At 39.8% G+C, this 13,704-nt stretch overlaps 1 long non-coding RNA gene across 1 annotated transcript in view; it reads right to left on the bottom strand.

The window, feature by feature from the left end:
• Window positions 1–13,556, bottom strand: part of LOC144218010 (uncharacterized) — a 26,388-nt gene extending 12,832 nt beyond the window's left edge. Inside the window, exons 1-3 of the long non-coding RNA XR_013331022.1 lie at window positions 13,382–13,556; window positions 11,236–11,423; window positions 4,919–5,019 (exon numbers count right to left, since the gene is read on the bottom strand). This is a non-coding gene — a long non-coding RNA (uncharacterized LOC144218010). The remainder of the gene's footprint in view (window positions 1–4,918; window positions 5,020–11,235; window positions 11,424–13,381) is intronic.
• Between the last annotated feature and the right edge of the window lie 148 nt (window positions 13,557–13,704).

Below are 13,704 nucleotides of genomic sequence, written 5' to 3'. Positions count from 1 at the left end.
AAAAAAAAAAAATGTTTTTTTAAAAAAGAGTAAACTTATTTTGATGGCAAGAGTAATATACATAATTGCTGAATCATTATACTGTATTGCTGAAACTCATAACACTGTATGCTAACTTTACCTCAACAAAATTACATGTGGACATTTTTTAAGAAAAGTAAACTTAACAAAGGAAGTGCCCTTAATGCTAAAAACTACAGGGGTACCTGGGTGGCTCAGTCGGTTAAGCATCTGACTTCAGCTCAGGTCATGATCTCACAGTCTGTGAGTTTGAGCCCCGCATCGGGCTCTGTGCGGACAGCTCAGAGCCCGGAGGCTGCTTCCAATTCTGTGTCTCCCTCCCTCTCTGCCCCTGCCCCTGCTCACTCCCTGTCTCTCTGTCTCTCTCTCTATCTCTCTCAAAAACAAATAAACATTTAATTTTTTTAATTGCTAAAAATTACAAAAGGATTCTGAAAGAAATTAGGGAATACATAAATAAACAGAAAGACGTCTCATGTTCATGAGTTGGAAGATTCAATATTATTTCGATGCTAATACCACTGAAAGTGACCTACAAATTCAAAGCAATCCTAGTAAAACCCCAATGACATTTTTGCAGAGATAGAAAAATCCATCATAAATTCATATGGAATCTTAGTGGATTGTGAATGGTCACAATAATCTTGGAAAAGAACAAAGTTGGAGGTCTCACACTTCTTTATTTCAAAACTTAGTACAAAACCACAATAATCCAAAGAGTTTGGTACTGGCATAAAGACAAACATGAAGATCAATGAACAGAGAGCCCAGAGAAATAAACTCTCACATTTATGTTCAAATACTTTCAACAAGGGTGCCAAGACCATTCAATTGGAAAAAAGCAGTCTTTCCAACAAATAGCGTTGGGACAACTAGATATCCACATGCAAAAGGATGAAGCTGAACCCTTATCTAAAGTATATACAAAAAAGGAGCACCTGGGTGGCTCAGTCAGTTAAGCGCCTGACTTCAGCTCAGGTCATGATCTCATGGTTCATGGGTTTGAGCCATGCATCAGGCTCTGTGCTGACACCTCAGAGCCTGGAGCCTGCTTTAGATTCTGTGTCTCCCTCTCTCTCTGTCCCTCCCCGCTTGCACTATGTCTCTCTCTCTCAAAAATAAACAAACAGTAAAAAAATTTTAAACTATATACAAAAATTACCTGATGTTAGATCAAAGACCTAAATGTAACAGCTAAACCTATGAAACTCTTAGATGAAAACATAGGAGAAAAGTTTCATGACACTGGATTTGATAAAGAGTTCTTAGATATGACACTTTGGTGCAATAGGCAACAAATAAAAAGATAAATTAGACTCCATTAGAATTAAAACCTTTTGTGCTTCAAAGGACACTATCAACAGAGAAAAGGACACATACAAAGTGGGGAAAATTATTTGCAAATTATATTATCTGACAAGGGTTAAGTATCCACTATTAAAAAAATACCACAACTCAAGAACAAAACACAAGCCAATTAAAAAATAGAAAAGGGGGAAGAGTTAAGATGGTGGAGGTGTAGAGGGACCCTAAGCTGGTCTTTTCCCTAGAACACAGCTAGATAGCAAATCATTCTGAACAACCAAGACATCAACCGGAGATCTGAGAGAAGAAAAACTGCAAGTCTACAAGTATAAAAAGAGCCACGTTTTGGAAGGTAGGAGATGTGAGAGTTCACTTAGGGGAGATATAACTCTGGGTACAGCAGCAGGAAGGGAGCCTGCTTATGGAGGCTACTGCAAGCTGTCATGAGTAGTAGAGTGCAAAATATGAACTTTTAGAAGTCCACTACCATGGTGGATATGCCTGGCTCAAATGTGCTCAGGTAGTGAAGTGGGGCAAAATCCCAGGACTGACAAGGTGATCTGAGGATACATTGGGTCACAAGAAGGACAGGTGGCACCAATGTGCTGTTTTGTTTCCAGGCATAGGAACTGGAATTCTGGCTGAGGGCAGCAAATCAGTGTACCAGCTTTCTGCTCTGTTTTACCATTAACTCCAAATGGCTGCACAGTTCAAAACAGCTGCACAGCTATGCAACCACGCTACTTGCATGGCCGGCAAATGGCAAAAGTGCCCCCAAGATGCTCCCCCAGAGGAACAGCCAGGTCCATGCCACAGAAGTCCCTAAAATTTGGTGATGAAACTCAGTCTCGTGACTGAGACAAAAAAGCTTGGACACAGGTAGGGTAAACACAGGGTTCTGACAGAAACCAGGAACACAAGAGGGGTGATTGGTTGCTCTTCTGGGAAGAGAGCAGTACATGAACTTCCAGCTCCAGGGCTAGAGAGAGGGGCACCACTACATTCATTCCAACCATCAGCACTAAAAGTCTTCAGGAAGCAAAACAGCGCCAGTTAGCTGGCCAGGAAGCACTCAGATTAGGGAAGTACCCAGATTAGGAAGCACAATTTACACTAACACCCCCCACCGCAGTCCTGCAGGTGTATCCCCACTAGAGCAAGTTCACCCGAGAATCAGTGCAACAGGCCTCTCCCTTAGAAGACCAGCACAAACAATTCACTTGAGTCAAGTCTACTTATCATACAGTGCTGCTAAGTCTCAGTTCTAGAGGAAACAGGATCTAGCTTCTTTTTAGATTTCATTCTTCAATTTTTTAATTATTGTTTCTTCATTTCTTTTATTTCAATTCCTTTATTTTTAATTTTTTTAACTCTCATTTTATTTTACTCATTTGTTTGTTTTTGGATCTAGATTCTGTTAACAAGCAGACTAAAAGACATACAGAATTTTTTTGTTGTTTTTTGTTTGTTTTTATTCTTTCTTCTTTTCTTTTCTGGACAAAATAACAAGATGGAGAAATTCACTCCAAAAGAAAGAATAGGAAGTAAATCTCACAGCCAGGGATTTAATCAATACAGACATAAATAAGATGTTTGAATTCTAATTTAAACCAATTATTATAAGATAATAGCTGGGCTTGAAAAACACATAGAGGAAACTAGAGAATCCCTTACTTCAAAGATAACTAAAATCTAGTTGGGCAAAAATTAAAAATGCTATAACTAAGAATCAAATTGAAATATGGGCCATAAAAATAAAAATGGATGAAGCAGAGGAACAAATCAGTGATATAGAAAATAAAAATTGTGAGAAATAATGAAGCTGAAAAGAAGAGGGAAAAGAAATCATGGATCACAACAGTAGAATTACAGAACTCAGCGACTAAAATGGAATAACATTCATATCATAGGAGTTCCAGAAAATTATGAGAGAGAAAAAGGGACATTTTATTGAACAAATTATACCTGAAAAGTTCCCTAATCTGGGGAAGAATAGAAGCACAGAGAACTCCCACTAATTTCAACAAAAGCTGCCCATTGACAAGATATATGATATTCAAATTCACAAACTACAGACAAGGAAAGAATCAAGAAAGCAGCAAGGGAAAGAAAGTCCTTAACCTACAAGGGTAGACAGATCATGTTCACAGCAGATCTGTTCACAGAAACCTAGCAGGCCAGAAAGGAATGGCAGGATATATTCAATATGCTGAATGCGGGAAATATGCAGCCAAGAAGTCTTTGTCCAGAATGGCCATGATTCAGAACAGAAAGAGAAATAATGAGTTTCTCACTAACACTAAGTAAGTTCATGACCACTAAACCAGACATGCAAGAAATTTTAAGGGAGACTCTTTGAGTGGGGAAAAAAAAAGACCAAAAGCAGCAAGACTAGAGAGTACCAGAGAACATCACCAGAAACACCAACTCTACAGGCAAAACAATGCCACTAAATTCACATCTTTCATAATGATTCTGGATATAAATGGACTAAATGTTCCAATCAAAAAACACAGGGTATCAGGCAATGGCTGTGGGGGGATGCAGTGGGAACAAGCTACTGACATCTGGGTTCCCTTGACCCGTGAGCACTGGGCCTCTCCCCAGTAGCTGGAAACAGAAAATTGTTTGCCAGCTCAAAATGTCCAAATCTGCCAGATGATCAGAATCACCTGATTCGAAACCAGAATCTGTCTTAGAAACTCAGGCCCCAGGTACCCTCTCCTGGCCTGCTAAATCAAAATCTGTGCAGTGAGGACACAAGAATCAGGATTTAACCAGATGTTACATAAGTTTGAATATTTACTGGATTGGTCTGTGCATTTCTGTACCTTTGTTCACTGTGTGGTTGTCTGTTTTCTTTATCCAGGGTTATCTCAAAAAACAAGCCAAAGTACACACGGTGGAGAGTCCCAAATACCACTACGAGTAGGGAAACAAAATAACCAAAGTCTTAACAAGAGAAACCAAAAGACAGCATTCAAAGAACACTAACTGAATGGACAGGCCCTAAACAGTCAAAGAGCCCTCTTTAACAGCAGAACCCACAGGGGCAGGGTGCACAACAAGCTTTTAAAATTAATAAGAGATAGAAAGCTAACCAAAATGACGAAACGGAAGAACTCTCCTCCAAACAAATTCCAGGAAGAACTGACAGCTAAAGAACTCCTCAAAACAGATATAACCAATATAACTGAACAACAATTTAGAACAATAGTCATAAAATTAATTGCTGGGCTTGAAAAAAGCATGGAAGACATCAGAGAAACTATTGCTACAAAGACTATGGAGCTCAAAAATAGTTGTGATGAATTAAAAAATGCTATAAATGAGATACATGATAAAATGGAGGCATACAATGCATGGACTGAAGAGGCAGAGAGGAGAATAAGTAATTTAGAAGATACAATTATAGAAAAAGAGGAAGCTGAGAAAAAGAGAGATAAACTGGTCCAGCAGCATGAAAGAAGAGTTCAAGAGCTCAGCGATACAATCAAACGGAACAATATCCATATCATAGGAATCCCAGAAGAGGAAGAGAGAGGGAAAGGTGCTGAAGGAGCCCTGGAACAAATTATAGCAGAGAACTTACCGAACCTGGGGAGGGAGGTAGATGTTGAAATTCAAGAGGCACAGAGAACTCTCCTCAGACGTAACTTGAATCGATCTTCTGCACGACATATCATAGTGAAACTGGCAAAATATAAGGACAAAGAGAAAATTTTGAAAGCGGCTAGGGATAAAAGGGCCCTAACATACAGAGGGAAACCTATCAGAGTAGGGACAGACCTATCTACTGAAACTTGGCAGGCCAGAATGGAATGACAGGAGATCTTCAATGTGATAAACAGAAAAAATATGCAGCCAAGAATCCTCTATCCAGCAATTCTGTCATTCAGAATAGAAGGAGAGATCAAAGTCTTTCCAAATAAACAAAAATGGAAAGAATTCGTCACCACTAAACCAGCCCTACAAGAAATCCTGAGGGGGACTCTGAGGGAAATATTGCAAGGAATGCAAGATGCTAGAACACACCACAAGCATGAGNTTTAGACCTGAGGACACCTTCAGATTGAAAGTAAGGAGATGGAGAACTATCTATCATGCTACTGGAAGTCAAAAGAAAGCTGGAGTAGCTATACTTATATCAGACAAACTGCACTTTAAATTAAAGACAGTAACGAGATAAGAAGAGCAGTATATAATAATTACAGGGTCTATCCATCAGGAAGAGCTAACATTTATAAATGTCTATCCACTAAATATGGGAGCACCTAAAAATATAAAGCAATTAATCACAAACAGAAGCAATCTAATGGATAAGTATGTGCTAATAGCAGGGGACTTTAATACTCCACTTATAGCAATGGATAGCTCAAAAGACATAAAATCAATAAAGACACAATGCACTTGAATGACACATTGGGCCAGATGATTTTGACAGAGATTTAGAACTCTATATCCTTAGGCCATGGAATTCACTGTTTTCTCAACTGCACATGGCACATTCTCCAAGATAGATCATATACTGGGACATAAAGCAGTCCTCAATAAATATAAAAGAATTGAGATCATACCAGGCACACTTTCAGATCTCAATGCTATGAAACTTCAAATCAATCACAAGACGAACTCTGGAAAGCCTACAAAAACTAGGAGGTTAAAGAATACCCACTAAAGAAGGAATGGGCCAATCAGGCAATTAGAGAAGAAATTTAAAAATCTATGGAAACAAATGAAAATGAGAATACAACAATCCAAACTCTATGGTATGCATCAAAGGCAGTCCTAAGAGGAAAGTATATTGCACTCCAGGCCTATTTGAAGAAACTAGAAAAAGCACAAGTACAAAATCTAACAGCTCACCTAAAGAAACTAGAAGAAGAGCAACAGTAGCACCCCACACCCAGTAGGAGAAGAGAAATAATAAAAATCAGGACNGGATGTCCACTCTCACCATTACTATTTAACATAGTACTGAAAGTCTTAGCCTCAGCAATCAAGCAACAAAAAGAATTATTAAGGCATCCAAATTGGCAAGGAAGAATTCAAACTTTCACTATTTTCAGATGAAATGATTTCTCTATGTAGAAAATTCAAAAGACTCCACCAAAACACTGCTAGAAGTAATACATGAATTTAGCAAAGTCACAGGATATAAAATCAACATGCAGAAATCTACTGCATTTCTATACGTCAATAATGAAGCAGCAGAAAATGAAATCAAGAAATCAATCCCATTGGCAATTACACCAAAAGCAATTAGATACCTATGAATAAACCTAACCCAAGAGGTAAACGATCTGCACTCTGAAAACTATAGAAGGCTTATGTAAGAAATTGAAGAGGATACAAAGAAATGGAAAAGTATTCCATGTTCATGGATTGGAACAAATTGTTAAAATATCTATACTATTCAAAGCAATCTACACATTTAATGCAATCCCTATCAAAATGCCACCAGCATTTCTCACAGACCTAGAACAAACAATCCTAAAATTTGTATAGAACAACAAAATACCCAGGGTGCCTGGGTGGCTCAGTAAGTTGAGCGTCTGACTTTGGCTCAGGTCATGATCTCATGGTTCGTGGGTTCGAGCCCCGCGTCGGGCTCTGTGCTGACAGCTCAGAGCCTGGAGCCTGTCTTCATATTCTGTGTCTCCCTCTCTCTCTGACCCTCCCTTGCTCTGTCTTCTACCTCTCTCTCAAAAATAAATAAAACATTAAAGAAAATTTTTAAAAAGAACCACAAAATACCCTAAATAGCCAAAGCAATTCTGAAAAAGAAAAACTAAACTAGAGGTCTCATTATTCCAGATTTCAAGCTCTATTACAAAGCTTTAGTCATGAAGACAATATAGTACTGGCACAAAAACAGACATATACATCAATGGAACAGAATAGAAAATCCAGAAATGGACCTACAACTATATGGTCAACTCATCTTCGACAAAGCAGGAAAGAACATCCAATGGAAAAAAGACCGTCTCTTCCACAAATGGTTTTGGAAAAACTGGACAGCAATATGCAGAATGAAATTGGACCATTTTCTTATGCCATACACAAAAATTAATTAAAAATGGATGAAATACCTAAATGTGGGATAGAAAACCATCAAAATTCTAGAGAAGAACACAGACAGCAACCTCTTTGACTTTGGCTGGAACAACTTCCTACTAGACATGTCACCAGAGACAAGGTAAACAAAAGCAAATATGCACTATTAGGACTTCATCAAGATAAATAGCTTCTGCACAGCTAAAAAAACAATAAAACTAAAAAGCAGTCTACAGAATGAGAGAAGATGTTTGTAAATGACATACCTGGAAAAGGGATAGCATCCAAAATCTATAAAGAACTTATCAAAACATCCAAAATGCAAATAACTCAGTTAAGAAATAGGCAGGGGCGCTGGGGTGGCTCAGTCAGTTATGTGTCTGACTCCTGATTTCCACTCAGGCTTTGATCTCATGGTCATAAGAATGAGCCCCATATCAGGCTCCATGATGACAGCATGGACCCTGGTTGAGATTCTCTCTCTTCCCCTCTCTGTGCACCCCCACCTCCGCTCACAGTCTCTTTCTCTCAAAATGGAAAAAAAAAAAAGAAAGAGAAAGTAAGAAAAATGGGTAGAAGACATGAATAGACTTTTTTCTAAAGATGTCTAGATGGCTAACCAACACATGAAATATGCTCAATATCACTCATCATCAGGGAAATACAAATCAAAATCACAATGAGCTACCACCTCACACCTGTCAGAATGGCTAAAATTAACAACCCAATAAACAACAGGTGTTGGCAAGGATGCAGAGAAAGGAGATCTGTCTTGCACTGTTGGTAGGAACACAAACTAGTGCAGCCATTCTGGAGAACATTATGGAGGTTCCTCAAAAAACTAAAAATAGAACTACCCTACAATCCAGCAATTGCACTATTAGGTATTTACCCAAAGAATACAAAAATACTAATTTGAGGGTGTACATGCACCCCAATGTTTTGGAAGCATTATCAACAAGGGCCAAAAATATGAAGAGAGCCCAAATGTCCACTGACTGATAAATGGGTAAAGCAGATGTGGTGGATATATACAATGGGATATTACTCAGCCATCAAAATAGAATAAATCTTGGGATTTGCAATGACGTGAGTGGAGCTAGAATGTATTATGCTAAGCGAAGTAAGTCAATCAGAGAAAGACAAATATTGTATGATTTCACTCATATGTGGAATTTAAGAAACAAAACAGATGAACATATGGGAAGGGAGAAGGGAAGATGAGAGAGGGAAACAAGCCAAAAAGACTCTTTTTTAAATATTTATTTAAAATTTTTTTTTAATGTTTTATTTATTTTTTTAGAGACAGCATGAGCAGGGGAGGGTCAGAGACAGAGGGAGACACAGAATCTGAAACAGGCTCCAGGCTCTGAGCTAGCTGTCAGCACAGAGCCCGACACAGGGCTCAAACCCACGAACCATGAGATCATGACCTGAGCTGAAGTCGGACGCTTAACTGACTGAGTCACCCAGGCGCCCCCCAAAAGACTCTTAATGATAGAGAACAAACTGAGGGTTGATGAAAGGTGGGTGAGGAATGGGCTAGATGGGTGATGGATATTACAGAGGGTACTTGTTATGATGAGCACTGGGTATTGTATGTGACAAATCACTTAAGTCTCCTCCTGAAACTAATACTGCACTATATTCTAACTAAACATTAAATTAAAAAAATAAAAAATGACTCAAATATACATTTCTCCAGAAAAGATATATAAGTGGCCAATAACACATGAAAAGATGTTCAACCTCACTCATCAATAGGTAGGAGATAATAGAAAATACACATACAGGTCTCTGCACCTGCTCACCATTTAGAACTCCTAAGACTCTTAGAGTTTTGAAGTGATAAAAGCACAAGGAGTGTCTCTTATTCTAATCTTTGGTCTTTGGCGCTATCCCTGATATAGGGCTCCTATGTCCCTTGTAAATTCTGAAGTGGTAAGAACATTAGGAGCATCTTTTGCCATAATGAGGCAACCCTGGGTGGCCTCCTGGATGGGGACTGGTCACCAAATAACCAAGCTGTAATTAGGTGTTGGAATTGTCAGCCCCACCACCCCCATCCCCCAGAGGGGTAAGTGAGGCTGGAAACGGAGTTAATGACTGATCTTGCCTAAGAGATGAAGTCTTCATAAAAATCCCAAAAGTAGATAGGGAGTTTACAGAGCTTCCAGATAGGTGAACACATCCATATCTGAATAGGGTCACACATCCCAACTCCACAAGGACAGAAGCTCCTGCACTCAGGACCTTCCCAGACCTCACCCTATGAGTCTCTTCACATGGCTGTTCATCTGTCTCCTTTATCATATCCTTTAATAAACTAGTAAATAATAGCAATTGTTTTCCTGAGGTCTGTGAGCTGCCCTAGCAAATTAACTGAACCCAAGTTTATAGCCAATCAGTCAGAAGCATAAGTGACAACTTAAACTCGCAACTGCCATCTGAAGTGGGGTGGGGGCAGTCTTGTGGGATTGAGCCCTTAACCTGTGGGAATCTGACACTATCTCCAAGTGTCAAAATTGAGTTAAATTGTAGGACACCCAGCTAGTGTTGTAGACAATTGCTTGCTATGGGGAAAAACTTCCACAATTTGGCAACCAGAAATGTGAGAAGTAAAGTGTTCTGAGTGAAAATAAAGGAGACACTCTGGAGAGAACAGTAGGTTTTCCAATGTAGTAGTGAAATGCAAATCAAAACCACAATGGAATACCACTTCACACCTATTGGGTTGGCTATTACTCCAAAAAGAAATAAGCAAATAATAAATATTGGTGAGGATAAAATGGGAACCCCTATGCCTTGCTGATGGGAATATAAAATGGTGCAGCCTCTTTGGCAAATGGTATGGTAGTTCCTCAAAAAATTAAACCATAGAATTACCATATGACCTAGTAATTGTACTTCTGGATATATATCCAAAACAATTTAAAGCAGGAACTCAAATAAAATACATATTTGTAGTCCCATGTTCATAGCAACATTATTCACAATAGCCAAAAGATGGAAGTGACCCAAGTGTCCATAAAAGGATGAATGGATAAACAAATTTTGGTATGTACAGACAATGGAATATTATTCAGCCTTAAAACGGAAGGAAATTCTGGCACATGCTACAACACGGATGAACCTTGAAGACACTATGCTAAGTGAAATAAGCCAGTTACAAAAGGAAAAACAGTGTTAGGATGCCTTATACATGAGGTACCTAAAGTAGTCAAATTTATGGACACAAAGAGTAGCATGATGGCTGCCATGGGCTGGTGGGAAGTGAGAATGGGGCATTAATGTTTAACGGTATGGAGTTTCTGTTTGGGAAAATAAAGAAGTTCTGGAAATGGATAATGATGATGGTTGCACAATGTGAATATACTTAATGTCACTAATTTGTACACTTAAAAATGATTAAAATGGTAAATTTTGTTACATATACTTTGCCACAATAACAAATACATAGAGCACACTAAAGCAATCTTCCCGGTTTTGTGAGACTCAAGTACAATCTATGTAGAAAAGCTCTGCAACCTATACAATGTAGAAAAGCTCTGCAACCTATACAGTGCTTCACAAATACTAGCATTTTTTAATCATTATCACCCTGTTTACCCCAACCTGATACCATTACCCACATGTTACATCTGGCCATGCTCACCCAGCAGCACCCTGTTGCACTTTAAGTGTGGTACAGTGATAGCCACCTTCCTTTTGCTAAACCCTGGATTCTACATGTCAATACAACAGTCTTCCACAGTTCTGGCTCTGAAACAGAACAAGCCCCCCAAAAGACATAAATTTTAGACAAGCCTGATTGGATTATAAAGAAAAAACTCAGAGACTTCTTCCTCTTACCCAGCTTTCCTCAATGCTTGGTTTGGAAGCAGTCCTCATTCAGCAGCAAGAGGTTACCATGCCATTGCCAAGAACAAGGAAAATCTTCCTCCAGTTCAGCTGACCACCTAACTCCCTGGCCCACTACCAAGCAATGTAGGTCATAAGGCAGCCCTTAAGCAGGTGAATAATCTTGAACCTTCTGGATTCTAGGAAACAAATAGAGGAAATGTCGTCATTGAGCATCAATTGAGAATAAAAGTAAATAGATAATAAAAATGAAAATGCTAAAATCAAAAGACCACAATGATCAGCTTTGATGGACTGCACAATTCTCTATATTGTAGCTTCAGAGCTGAACCCTCAAGTACTCATATATTGCTGCAGAACCAGTGTGATAATGCAGTAGTGCAAAACTTAGAATGATATTTCTTTCTGGAGAGCAATCCAATTGGAAACTACAACCAGATACTGAGCAAAATCTGTGTCAGCATTTAGGTGCTGTCTGAAAGCCCCAAGTATCTTTAGCTATTACAGGTGCTGCTCACTAAGAATTTCTCCTAACGTGGGTAATGCTACAGAGCCATCTAAAATCTTTTTATTATGTTTATTTATTTTTGAGAAACAGAGAGAGAACACAACCAGTGAAGGGGCAGACAGAGAAGGGAAATGCTGAATCTGAAGCAGGCTCCAGGCTCTGAGCTGTCAGCACAGGGCCTGATGCAGGGCTCGAACTCATGAAACACGATATCATGACCGAGCTGAAGCTGGACACTCAACCAACTGAGCCACCCAGGCGCCCCTGAAATCTTTTTCATGCAATGTAACGTATACTCAGGAATTGCTGCCTTTTCAGATAGTCCCTGTTGGACCAACGAGGGATTTTTATTCCATGGCTCTTTGGGGAGCTTTAAATGTATGTCAAGCATGAAGCATGAAGTAGTACTTAATCCAGCCTTGTTATTTTGACCTTCTATGGCCAAGTCTCTATGTCCTCACATTCTTGAATGTTTTTGCTTGCTTCACTTATACCTTATCCAAGATTCTCATCCACAAGACTAAGAACTCAAGATTTTTTGACAAAACTTTCTGCCAACGCCCACAAATCTTGACTGTGGTTTCCCAAATTCTTTGATTCTCCACCATGTACCCTTTCTCTTCTGTGCAAAGACCATAAATAACACTTACACTATATATAGTCCCACTTGTGTAGAACTGCATCTTTCCTAGTTTTCCCCTCTACCTCTTCATACTGCACCTATATTGTTGTGTTAACTGAAGTTCAGTCATAACACCTACAACAGCATCAGACACTCTCCCTTCTGTCTTTATTTTGCTATAGCCTATTGGCTAAAGATATATGTCACTCCGGGAGTGTTGCAGTGAAGGAAAAAGACTCGAAGGGACAGCAGGCACTGAGGCTGGGGTCACCAGCACACGGCCTATAAATGAAACCCAAATATACAAAAGCAAAAGTTTAGGAAACATCCCTTGCACACACCTCTTTTATAACCGGTAGAGTAGGGCTGGCTGGTTGATTAAGTGAAAGAACCAACAATCCTTTCTCCACAAATGATTGATGGCAGGACAACAAGCCCCTGGCTACAGGTGCCTCAACATATTCTTGGGTGGTTCATTGTTATGAGCCATTGACCCACCATCACCAGGTCAAATGCTCGAAGTTCTTTTCCAAAAATGGTAATAAAATTGGAGCCATTCATATTCCCTTCGTTATTCTAGGAGGCAATCGCTACAGCAGCTAAGCATTCAGTCTATGAGCCAAAGCGATCTGAGTTCAAATTATGCTTTAGCCGCTTGTTGAGTACCAACAGTCAATGATCTTTTCTTATACCCCCACTTGCCCACGCCCTCTGCCACTTCGCTCTCTCACCACCACCAAGCACAGAGAGCCCAGGGACTACATAACAGCAGACAGGGATCTGTTCTCCCTTTACCTCTTCCTATCCTCAGCTATGTTGCCGCCTTGAAGGTGAGCGCTCCCTCATTCTCTCATTCTCTAGAGTGCCGCGACTCTTTCCTCATACTGCACCGCACACTCCAGCTTTTGCAAAATAACGGGCACGCCGCTGGGGCGGGACCAAGCACTTCATTTCCTAACAGCGCGGAACTAAAATGAAAGTGCCAAGGGTGTTACCAAATGACTTACCTGTTACCATGGTAAAGCGGCTGCCGCCATTTTTATTGTGCTCGATGATTCCTCGTGTCGGTGTAGGAAAATACGAATAATAAGGAATTCTACAGAATAAAAGCCTTCCTTCAAGTTAGTCTGGGCGGTCACAAACATAGGTCGGAACCGAGTTATCCTCAGGCAGCAGCTCAGCCCGGAGTGGTTACTGCTCTCGTGGACTGAGCACTCCTGCTGACGGAATGACGTCAGGTGAGGAACCGTGTGTACGCCCGGCCCAGTTGCTTAACGGCTTACGCGCCGTACAGAAGCGTGTTAAACGTAAATCTCACGCGCCGTACGGA

This window comes from Crocuta crocuta, unplaced genomic scaffold (assembly GCF_008692635.1).
Source record: "Crocuta crocuta isolate KB4526 unplaced genomic scaffold, BGI_CrCroc_1.0 scaffold365, whole genome shotgun sequence".
Classification (NCBI taxonomy): Eukaryota; Metazoa; Chordata; class Mammalia; order Carnivora; family Hyaenidae; genus Crocuta; species Crocuta crocuta.
Note: the sequence above shows the minus strand (reverse complement) of the source record. Positions and strands in the feature narration are given on the sequence as shown.